The 12403-nt window shown below is 35.5% G+C and overlaps 1 pseudogene; it reads right to left on the bottom strand.

Moving 5' to 3' along the window:
• Positions 1 to 6908: 6908 nt before the first annotated feature.
• Positions 6909 to 12403, bottom strand: part of LOC149264373 (eukaryotic translation initiation factor 5A-2 pseudogene) — a 43424-nt pseudogene continuing 37929 nt past the window's right edge.

Here is a 12403-nt window from a genome sequence, read left to right on the forward strand (position 1 = left end):
CTTTCCTTTTATATTTTTAGTGTTGGGATTTTGTTGGGAAAGAGGAAAGTTAATGAAGCTCGAGAAGGGTTGTGTGGTACCCAATAGGTAATGTAAGAATCAAATTAAGCTATGTGCATGAGTAAGCGCAGCGAACGGTAATACTATGACAGTTAGTTGGACTGGCTAGGTCCATTGTGGTAAATGGGTAGTGGTAGTACAAACATGAGGAAAGTAGCCATAAAAGGTAAATTAAAGGGATCTCAAGTGTCACATGCCTTGGCTATGTGGGGAACTATTGTTCTAAATGTTGTGTGTGTTGTGCACAAATAAGGAGGTTATCTTAACCTAGACCTTGTGCTATCTGGTAATTATATTATGATCATGATTATGTTGATGTTTATATGTATACATGTATGTATGTATGTCGTTGTCTAATGGGATGATGATTGTTTTATGCAAATATTTATATATGTATGTATGTATGTATCCATGTCACAGTTTGTTAGGGTCATTGGGGATCATTCTTGTGGAGGAATCATTGGTTAGACAAGAAAATGATAGGACGAAGTTCCTGGCTATGAGGAATCAAGTGGGAAGATTAGTCATGACAAATATATGAGGTCAGTGTCATGTGAATATGAATTCATATTGTATGCTTGTATTATGCCTATACTTATAATAAACGTTGGGAGATACATCAGTGAAATGAAAGAAGTGTGGTATGTGACATGCGAGGACAAGCATGGATAAGACATTACAAGCAAGGTTGCTTGGTAGAGATAGTATGGTTTTGGATGTGTGGTACTATTGTTATGCATGTGCTGTATATGTTGTACATGTTGTATCTATGATGTTTTATGCATGCAGTGTTTTGTATATATAGTATGTGTACATGTTTCCAAGGAAATGTTATGTACATGGTGGTACAGGTAGTGTTGTATGAATATTGCATATGCAATGCTAGGTATAGTGGTGTTATGTACATGTTGGATATGATGTTCTAAGTACATATCGTATTGTGCATATGATGAATATGTGACATTGTGTGCAAAAGGTCCTCTGTGCATGTTGAATATGTAATGTTGTGCACAAATGATGCTATGTACATGTTGGATATGCAGTGCTGTGTACAGGTGGCGTTGTATGCATGTTGTACATGTGGCTCTATGTACATATGGTGTTGTGTGCATGAATGTAGAAGTGGGTTTGTGTGTGTGTGGTGTTGTGTACATGTGGTACAAGTGGTACTGTTTGCAGGTGGTGTTGTGTACATGTTGTGCATGTGGCACAATGTACATGTGGTTTCATGTATATGTTTCACATGTGGTACTATGTACATGTGTATTGTGTACATGTTGTATAGGTGGTATAATGTACATGTGGTGTTGTGTACACATTGTGCAGGTGGCATTGTGTGTATGTGATGTTGTTCACATGTTGCATAAGTGGTGTTGTGTATAGGTGGTACTATGTACATGATGTACATGTGGTACTCATGTACATGTGGTATTATGTGCATGTCGTATATGTTGTGTTTTGTATATGAGGTAGTATGTATGTGCATTGTGTAGTCATGGAATCATTCCATGTGTATTTGTTGTTTTGTACTATGTATGTATGTGTATTGTGTTGTACACTATGTGTAGGTGTAGGTGTATGAGTGATATGTGAGGTGTACGTGCATGTATTGGATGGTGTTGTATGTCGTGTGTGGTTGTATGTGTGTGACACACACTATGTCTATGTGTACATGGTTGAGGAGAAGGCACTGGGTGTATTCAAGTGTGGAAACAAATCCAGAGTGCATACGACATGAGGAAAAAGTAGAATCTAATTGATTAAACGATAACTATTAGTATTTTATTTCAGTTTTATTATGAACATGATTTAAGATTATAGTCTATTATGATTACATGTGATCTATGATTCTATTTTATGATGGTTACATGTGATTTATGATTTTGATCTATGATGGTTGTGTTGTGAGCTAACCTTTGGTCAAAGATGCTAGTTTGACTTGTTGTGACAAGAAGTAAACAGGAATGAAACTATACCTTATTGACGAGCTACCATTGAGGTATGATTTGAAGTTATTTCAATTTATTTTAATTCTAATGGAAATTATGTGGTTGGTGCAGGAATGCATGAACATGCTCGGTTTGGTGGTTGAAACTAAATGCAAGAATTTGCAACAACAAAAGCAATTGGAAAATGTAGTAGTATGTTGGTAAAGAATTTAGGAGTAGGGCCAATTTGGGACACTGGTACCGAGAGTGTCCACTGATTTCCATGAGCATGCTATGGCTGGTATGATGGTTTTGAGGTAGGTATATGCCTTGGTTTTTGTATCTTCTTATGCTACGACTGGTATGACAGTTTTGAGGCAGGTATATGCCTTGGTTTTTGTATCTTCTTATGCGATGAATTGCCAAGAGATGGACTGCTTGGGATGGGGGTTCCATCAGAACTCGGAAGGTGAGTGACTAGACAAAAGGGGTGGCCAAATTCCCAAGGGAATTTGTGGCAAAGAAAGGAAGGTCGTGGATATATTTTTTTTTGTTATTAGAATTTCCATATGGAATCAAATGTATATTGGGAGTGTTCCCTAGAACAATGAGTTGGTAACTAGTCATTGAGAGGACAAGTGGCACTGGATTGTAGTGTTGGACATTGATGCAACTTTGAATTTGTAGTGGATTCTAGACTTCCTCGGAAGGAGGTGAATCCTAGTATTACTTTGAGCGTGGAGATATGAGCCTCTGGATTCCCTTATTACAGATGCAGGCATCATATTTTTTTATTTTTTGGTTGAGAACATGTGAATATGTGTACATGTGTATATCATTCAAAATAATGTATCGAGCTGGATTTATAAAGATCCATAGAAAGTATGATAATTTGTTGGTTGAAGAAAATGTGTATGTGTATATGTGGTTACTGTAAATACTATAATAAGCTATGTTATAAAGCTCCTAAAAATGGTATATTTGTCATGTTTTAGTAGATGGTCATTGTAAATACTACAACCAGTTGTGTTATAAAACTCCATGAGCAGTATTGTTTGTGCTCAATAGCCTTAATGGTTATAGGTTTCATTGAATACTGAGGATGGTTTTCCCCTAAGGGGGGCAGTTCTATAACAACCCTGGTAAAAATTCATGTAAAAAATATATAAGGCCACAGTGATGGGACACATATTCCAAGCTGAATGATGGGTAAAGCATCCTAACGAGTGTTCATTTGGTTATTAATCGCTAAGGAAATTGGAAAAGGAAATGGCTAAGGATTTGGAAAGGCATGAGGCATTAATTGGAATTTTATTTATGACAATAATTGAAATTAGGAGAAAATGGAGGTGAAAGCTCATAGGTTTCATGTGAGGAGGAAAATGAAGAAAATAGAGGCCTCATTAATAAAATGGCTTCTGAGGATTAGTGGGAAAACTTGGTCAATGTAATTGTTGGGTGAAAATATGTTCGTTTAATTCTGTTCTAGTACTTGCCCAACTATTTAATTTGTCAATCCGAGGTTCGTAGACTTACGAGGCACAAGCACTATATATGCAGGACCGAAGTGGAACTAATTTAATCTAAATTACTGAAATCAAATTAATCTAGGAAGCCATTGAAACACTAACTAGGAAAGTAGGAAAATTGCATAAGGGAAAAGCAATACAACATGTGAAGAATTAAATGACAAACAACATATGTGAGCTCACAACAATAAAACTATCTCAAATTATATTACAAGAATCAAATTACAAATCATGAAAGCATAACAATAAAAGATTAAAAGCTAAGAATTCCTTTCCATTATTCATTATTATCAAATTGAAGAGAGAGCACTCTCTTATATACATGAGGAAGATAACCATCTCATAATTACATATCCAATATTCTCTCAAGCACTCTCAACTAATTTCTCATTATTACAACATATGATCCCTTTGAATCCTCCACAAATCTCTCAAGAATTTTCAACTACTTTCCCATTATTACAAAATATGGTCCCTTTGAATCCTCCACAAATATCTCACATACCTTGGATAAGATATGCTAACCAAATCCTCCATGATTTTCTCCTTGCATAATTATCTCCTTAATATGGTGGAGGAAATATGGATAAGATATGCCAACCAAATCCTCCATGATTTTCTCCTTAGGAATAGGCTTGCATAATTATCTCCTTAATATGGTGGAGGAGATATTTGAGAAGTCTCTTGGAGTTATTTCTTCACATATTTCCTACACATCACAAAACTCACATATTCTTGAGATATATATAAAAATATGTATATTTTCTAATATTTAATCATGAATTCACTTGTAATACAAAAATGAATAAAATGGAAAATAAAAAGGTGAAACCCAAATGTATTTATGAAAATGATATGATAAAATGTTAATGGGATGATGGCTAGAATAGTGAAGAAAAAGGTGGATGAAAATATGACATTTCTGAGTCCCAACATCCTCCCCAATTGAACTTGTTGCATGTCCTCATGCAATCATGCATGGGTCTCTTTAAGAACATTTGGCATCTTGAACTTTCGCTTTACATGATGATGTCTTTTGATAATGAATGTTTCCAGGATATGTGAAAGACATGAGTAACAACTTACATTTTCTTATGGTTGGTTCTTGTGTGACAACCATGAATACAAAGAATGTTCGTTCTTGTGTTAACAACATTCATTTCGTTTTCTATTCTCTTTTCTTCAATGATAATGTAAACACTCACTAGAAATCATAATGTGCATAAGAAAGCCCTTTTGTAATATTAATTAAGCATGCCAATATTGCGTATGAAGCAAAGTGCAACAAAGTATCATTGGAAAACAAATGTTGGTGAATGGTAAATGAGAAAAATGGAGTGATAGTGGTGAAGAAATAGAATCATGGTAGTGAATATGTAGTGATATAGTTCTCCCCCCCCCCCCCCCCCCCCAACTGAATTGGTTGCATGTCCTCATGCTGAGGGAATTTTCCAAAATATTCAAGTTATCATATAAGGAATTGCATGATTAAAGATTAGAAAACAACATACCTCTACTTACCCAAGAATGATGAACTATGCGATAGGAATGTAGCTACTGCTGCTACTGGATCAGGAAAATGTGACTGATGTTGTTGCAACTGGATCCTGGGAAATGAAGGAATCTGAACTGCTGATGCTGAATCATGGAAAAGATAAACGCTGAAAGTGGAACTGTGGTACTCTCATAGTTCAGAATTCATGCTGCTGTAACTGTTGAGGGAGTCGTGAAAATGTGTATAGTCTTCACTTGCTACTAAACTTCGTGGTACAATTCTAATCATGCGAAAGAATGTGTTGATGTCGAGCATGAAAAGAAATCATTGGATTACCGACCATTGATGCATGTCGTTAACCAATGTGAGGCAACTCACCATTGATGTTAATGAGTGCCAAAGTACTGGAGTACATCTTTCGAAGTGCGAATGGGTGTGTCGAGGTCGAGCCACTTGAAAGATATGAAAATCAAGGGACATTGATGTATTCCCATGATTGTCAGTGAGAGAACTTGCCATTAAGGCATGCAAGCCTCTAGGTACTCAAAAGGAACTCTAGTCTATTTCCCAGATAAGGTGCTGATGTCGATGGGGCAAGACTTATTGAAAGGTGGGCCTTAAGGAATCCCACATCAATCAATGCGAGTTTGTAAAAAAAGATTTGGTAGGACTATAAATGGAAAGAACTCACGGACAAGCAGTGTGGATCAGCATGGTGAGGAAAACAAGGCAATGTAATCATGGAAAGGGAATGAGTTTTATTCAAAAGGAAATCTAGAAGGCAAAACTAAACTGAAAAGGATAAAGGAATGTATGCGATTCAGAAAAATAGGCGTGCATGAAGTCATGAAAGATAAGGTAATGGAAGATTGTTGCAACATAGGGATGGTCTAGGTGTTTGGAAGGAAAAAGGTGAGTAGTCATGACGCAAAAGGATCTTTGTGTAGTGGAAAATGTCATGATATGTGCAGTGAAGAATTAGTTCCTTCAAGCGTCCAATGATGCATGTTTCATTGTGATTTCGAAAAATCACTTTTACATTAGATTGTCTTTACTCTGAAAAACTTAGCACCATTCCTACATAAAAATTGTCACCTTTGTGTGCCATCTCCATTGATCATTCCTGTATGAAGTGACTCAAAAACAAATTAGCTCATTTTCAAGAATTTATGAAATGTCCATTTTTTTAATTATTTTTAGAAGTTACACTAATTGTGGATGAAAAGGGTGTTACATTGGAATGTTGAGCTTTCCGCATAAGCTTCTCGTTGACTTACACATAACACCAATCTCATTTCAATTGTTAGTATATGCATCCTAACTCTTACCCACAAAAATAAATGATAAATTCCAACATACTTTCATTTCCGCCCAACTAGAAATATTGCATGTCCCCATGCAATGTACTAATTGATTGTGCAATACTTTTGCAAAATGTTTTTATTGGTTTGCAGAAAAAGTGATTGAAAACAGTTGAAGTTAGTTTATAAATGAATGAGGGAAATTTTATTGTATGATTATTTTTTATTTTTTTATTTTTATTTTTTAGTATTTTATTTTTTATTTTTTTAAATCCTCTCGCAAAGCCTTATAATTAAACAGGAAAGCGAAAATGCATCATACGGGCAAAAAGTTTCAGAGGCAGACCTTATGCCGCAAAACCTTCAAGGATAAAAAGAGTTTGAAGATATCGATAACCAAGCATGCAGGTAGCTTGATTCCAAGAAACTTAACATATGATAGAGTAGCACGTAACTGGCATTACTCAACTGCTTCCTGGACATTTATAGTGCACAAAATTCCTACAAAAACAACATGTTGAATGCACTAGACTAAAAGCAAGGGTAATAAAAGTTCAAGGATAATAGCATATCCTTCACATTCAGCAGTTAAGATTTACTTTGGACCAATATCATTCAGGGCACAAATATGCTCTTCGCCCATTGCAGACATCACAGTGACAACAAGATCTTTCCCCTCTCCAAAGCCGTCTTTGATCTGGGTAAGTAGTTGATCATAAAAAGGAAGCCTGAGATCGACCTTGGTGTTTCCATTGTCAGACAACAGACATACAAAACCGTCCTCAGATATGTCAATCAATTGAAAATCAGTGCGAGTAATATGTGGGACGTCACAGTTGTGTGAAGATGGGATAATATCTTCGAGTTTTTTCCATTAAAAAAAATATTAATTGCAACAAAATGGCACTTAGCATGCCCATGTTTTCCAATTTTTGAAGTGGATACTTCAACCACTTTGCAGGGTCTGGCCTTAATGACGATGTACCCATTTTTAGGAATGGTGCCTGCCTGCTGGGGGAAGGTTTTGGAAGCCCCCGCATCGGCATGGGAATCGAACACACAATCAGTCCTCCCCCAGAGAAATCCGTCCAAGTATTACGTTCCATGAATGTGTCTGCCCCGCTGGTACTTCTGCCATCTGAGGAGGAGGGAGATTGCTTGAACCCACATAAATTGCAGGCCCGATAGAGAAATTGCAAGTGTTCGCCACATTCAGTTTCTTGGATAGAAAAAGCTAGATTTTCGATGGTTTTGAAGGATTTTGTGCCTAGATTTTGGATGATTTTCGATGATTTTGGAGGATTTTGTGCCTAGATTTTGGATGATTTTCGATGATTCTGGTAATTGATAGGAGGCAGTTACTACTCTACCGCACTGCATGAAACACATAATTATTCCACTCGTGTAGATAGTTGTCTTTATAAATGTTAAAATGGAAGTGATGGAGCTCCCGGTGCAGACAAAATTTCTTGCAGGTGATGGAGTTTCAATGTCGAATGCCAAAATCAGAATGATCGAAGAAGACCAAAAATTGGATGCGGCCACAGACAATTGGTTATTGTGAATTGCGTTTGCGTTTTGTTTTGTTTTACAAAATTCTTTACAATTTTTTTTTTTTATAATTGAGATGTGGGTGGATGTTTTATTATTATTATTTTGTTTTTTCTTTCAATGAAAAACTAAAATTTAGAAAGAAACTAAACTTTATCTCGACTTAATTTTTTTTTAACAAATGGACACAATGATTTGCATATTGAAAGATGTTTGTGATGAAGCATATTTCAAAACATTTATTTATTCCTAAAATTAGTCCTCTAAATCATTCCTATTTCCTGATCCTCGCGATCTCACTAAGCGCAGAGGAGAGAATAATTATTCTAGGTAAAAGTAAAACTGAAAATGAAAGAAAAAACAAAAAATGAAAGCCTACCTACTCTATACTAATTAGAATTTACAAATTAGTTACATTTAGTTAAAATTCCAATGAAGCCACTCACGTAGAAGTAACAAAAATATATCCAGTAGAAATTTTTTACATGATGGATGAAAATATTCGAAAGTGAATGAATCTAGTTGCTGTAACTGCAAATCAACTAAAAAATAAAAAGATGAATCTAATCTAGTACTTACCTGGAACCATTGTTCAATAAAGCTTTGATAAGCATAGTTTCTCTCACTTAGATCATGTTGTAACTCCTGTTCTTCTTCTCCGATCTGCTGTTCTTCTTCCTCGATCTCCTGTTCGAATGGTTATTCGCCATCAGATACGCAGGATTCTTCAGATGTTGAATCTTTGTTTATTTCTTGGGGAGTAGTTGAACTTTCAATTCTTGTCAAGATCTCCTTTTCCAGGGAAGAATAGATCCCGACTTCTGCTAGGATCTGAGTGAGTAGTTCCAAGATGAAACTCATTGTTAAACCATGTTGAGAAAGGAATTCTTACATACTAAAAATAGAGTGTTAATAATTGTCTGAGATTTTAATCCTTTTACAAGGTTTTAGCTCACAAAAACTCTTCCAAATCAGCACACTAAAAATTGAATTAAAAACAAAAGGAGCACATAAATAATCTTGAATTCAATACTCAATTAAACTCTCTTACAAGGAATGCTCATTAATTTAGTAACTGAATTCTTCAACTACAACCATGAACCATGAATTCATCAAACACTCTTCACAGTTTCCAAAATCAAACACACTTGCAGAAATTTAAATTCACACTTGCATGAAAAATCAAACTAAACTTCAATCCATCGTGCCTCCCCGACAACGGCGCCAAAATGTTGGGTGAAAATATGTTCGTTTAATTCTGTTGTAGTACTTGCCCAACTATTTAATTTTTCAATCTGAGGTTTGTAGACTTACGAGGCACATGCACTATATATGCAGGACCGAAGTGGAACTAATTTAATCTAATTTACTGAAATCAAATTAATCTAGGAATCCATTGAAACACTAACTAGGAAAGTAGGAAAATTGCATAAGGGAAAAGAAATACAACATGTGAAGAATTGAATGACAAACAACATATGTGAGCTCACAACAATAAAACTATCTCAAATTATATTACAAGAATCAAACTACAAATCATGAAAGCATAACAATAAAAGATGAAAAACTAAGAATTCCTTTCCATTATTCATTATTATCAAAATGAAGAGAGAGCACTCTCTTATATACATGAGGAAGATAACCATCTCATAATTACATATCCAATATTCTCTCAAGCACTCTCAAATAATTTCCCATTATTACAAGATATGATCCCTTTGAATCCTCCACAAATCTCTCAAGCATTTTCAACTACTTTCCCATTATTACAAAATATGATCCCTTTGAATCCTCCACAAATCTCTCACATATCTTGGATAAGGTATGCTAACCAAATCCTCCATGATTTTTTCCTTGCATAATTATCTCCTTAATATGGTGGAGGAGATATTTGAGAAGTCTCTTGGAATTAATTCTTCACATATTTCCTACACATCACAAAACTCACATATTCTTGAGAGATATATAAAAATATATATATTTTCTAATATTTAATCACGAATTCACTTGTAATACAAAAATGAATAAAATGGAAAATAAGAAGGTGAAACCCAAATGTACTTATGAAAATGATATGATAAAAGGTTAATGGGATGATGAAATGTAAGGAATAGTGAAGAAAAAGGTGGATGAAAATATGACATTTCTAAGTCCCAACAGTAACCTTTTGGCAGTTTAGTGTTGGAGCTCTCCCTCATTATTCTCCCTCTCTCATACTCTTCGATACTTAGGGTTTTCTTGGAGAACTCTTGGAGGGTGTGGCATACTTGGATTTTTGGAGCAATAAGGCAAAGGAGGAGTAGGAAAGTGCAAGAGGGAATTGGGATCAACAACTACATTAGATTTTATTACAGGTACCAAGTTTCATGTATGTTTCCTTCACTAGTTTTGACATGCATGTGGATTGTTCATTGTGATCTGTCAATGGCATGGAGGATTGCCTGGATTGATAATGGATTTCCTTTCCATTTCTTAGATGGCCATGGAGATTGTGGGTTCAACTCATTATTTTGGTTTTGGTTGGTTCTCATGTTTCCTTAGCTTGGATTGAGTTATTAGTCCTAGAGCATTGGTTGGACAGACGCTTTGGGGCCCTGTATCAACTTGGGTTGAGTTATTAGTCATGTAGCCTTGGCTGGAAAAACGCTTTGGAGCCCTTTGTGGGTTGATTTACTAGACCTGGAGCCTTGGTTGTACAAACGCTCTAGAGCCTGGTAAGAGTTGTGGATTGAGTTACTAGTTCTCGAGCCTTGGTTGCACAAATTCTCTAGAGCCCTAGATGGTTGGAAAAGAGACCAATATGATGATGATTTTGGTGATGTCCAACCGTGAGGTGGAATCACTGTTTGATGGGTTGAGGTGGGTGGCCTCTGGAATCCCTGGATGGTTTTTGATTGACATTTTCTATGCTATCCCACATTTATGCTTATAATATATCACAGGCATGAATGGCTGAATTGAGATTTGGCTTAGCCATTCTACGATTGGGTGGAATGTGGAAGTCCCATCCCATCTTTGGATTTTTCATCATTATTGAAAGGTTATTTATCATTATATTTCTATGAGAATTTGATGGATTATATGTGGTCTATATGGCTATACTTTCATGAGTATTTTTGTTGCTATTATGATGATTATGTATGTATTTTATGAAAACAACTATTTATGGCTTCCACCATTTTTTTACTTGTAATTGAATGATTAATGTATCTATGACCTAATGGATGGAATGGAATTTGATGTGTTGAGGAATCAATGGTTCTTAACAATTCTCAGCTAAGTATGAGACCCTTATACTCAAAACTATTCTTTACACCTATAGATTACATATTCATGATATGTTCAACAAAATGCCTACCATGGCTAGTAGGGGCCTAATCAAGGTCTTAAACAAGTATTTTTTCAGTACTATTATTTCCATGTTGTTTTATTGTTCTGAAGAGATTATTAAATTATGGGTATTGACCTGGGCTCTCGTCCTGAAAAAGAGGCTCAAATCCCGGTGTCGGTGGCATTTCACTGAGAGAAAAAGTCCCTAGACGCTGGTAGGCAAGCTTGTCAGTGCAACTGACAGTTTCTGGATGTTGTCATGTGTATAGCATGAGAGTGACTCACGCACAAATTTTCTAAGAGCTCACTTAGACCAAAGGGAAAGTTGTCTAATTGTTGGATTAGTTCTTGAGGATCCTGAAACTGATTTTGAATGTTTGTATGGTATGTTTCCCTTGGTCCCACTTCCTTAATATGACTTAGGAGATCAAATCATATCATAGTGCTGTCTCATCGCATGTTAACCCCAGTTCGCAAGTTGCTTAGGTAGATTTGGAAGGAGGGTGTTAGAGAGGCAAAATCACTATTTCACCAATCCTCTTCCCCTATAATACTTTGACACCCTTCTAATACTATTATTACCTCTCTTCTTTTTGAGTTGTTGCCAACCTATATTCCCAATTTTTTTTTTATGTTTCATCAATCCCTTACTTTTTCACCCTACCATCTCATCCTAGCATTTTAGGAATCAATATAACATCAAATAGGCATTTTCATGGTGTAGGCCAACACAAAAGATTGAGGACATGTCCGAGATGCCTCCCCCAAACATGAATTCATATTAATGTTGAAAACTCTCCTACAATATATTGGGAGCATACACCTCTCACTGCAAGAAATGAAATTAATCTTGGAGAGGAAGAAGCAAGACTGAAATATGTTTTCTACATGAAGAATTAGAAGAAAACATAGGTCACTATATTCCTGATACGAATACCAATAGAGAAAAAAATAAAAGATAATTTTCTTAGATATATATTGGTAATTAAAAACTATAATAAGTAAACAGGTCACTATATTCCTGATACGAGTACCAATAAAGAAAAAAAATAAAAGATAATTTCCTTAGATATATATTGGTAGGTAAAAAATATAATAAGTAAAGTGCTAGAAAAGATAAATGAGAGTCGTTTAGTGAATTAATTCTCTCTGAGTGGAAGTAAAAAGACTAGAACAAGATTATCATCTGGTAGAAGGACAAATAGATGC

This window comes from Pinus tabuliformis, chromosome 6 (genome assembly GCF_031772625.1).
Source record: "Pinus tabuliformis cultivar Carrire ecotype Pingquan chromosome 6, CPIR1, whole genome shotgun sequence".
Classification (NCBI taxonomy): domain Eukaryota; kingdom Viridiplantae; phylum Streptophyta; class Pinopsida; order Pinales; family Pinaceae; genus Pinus; species Pinus tabuliformis.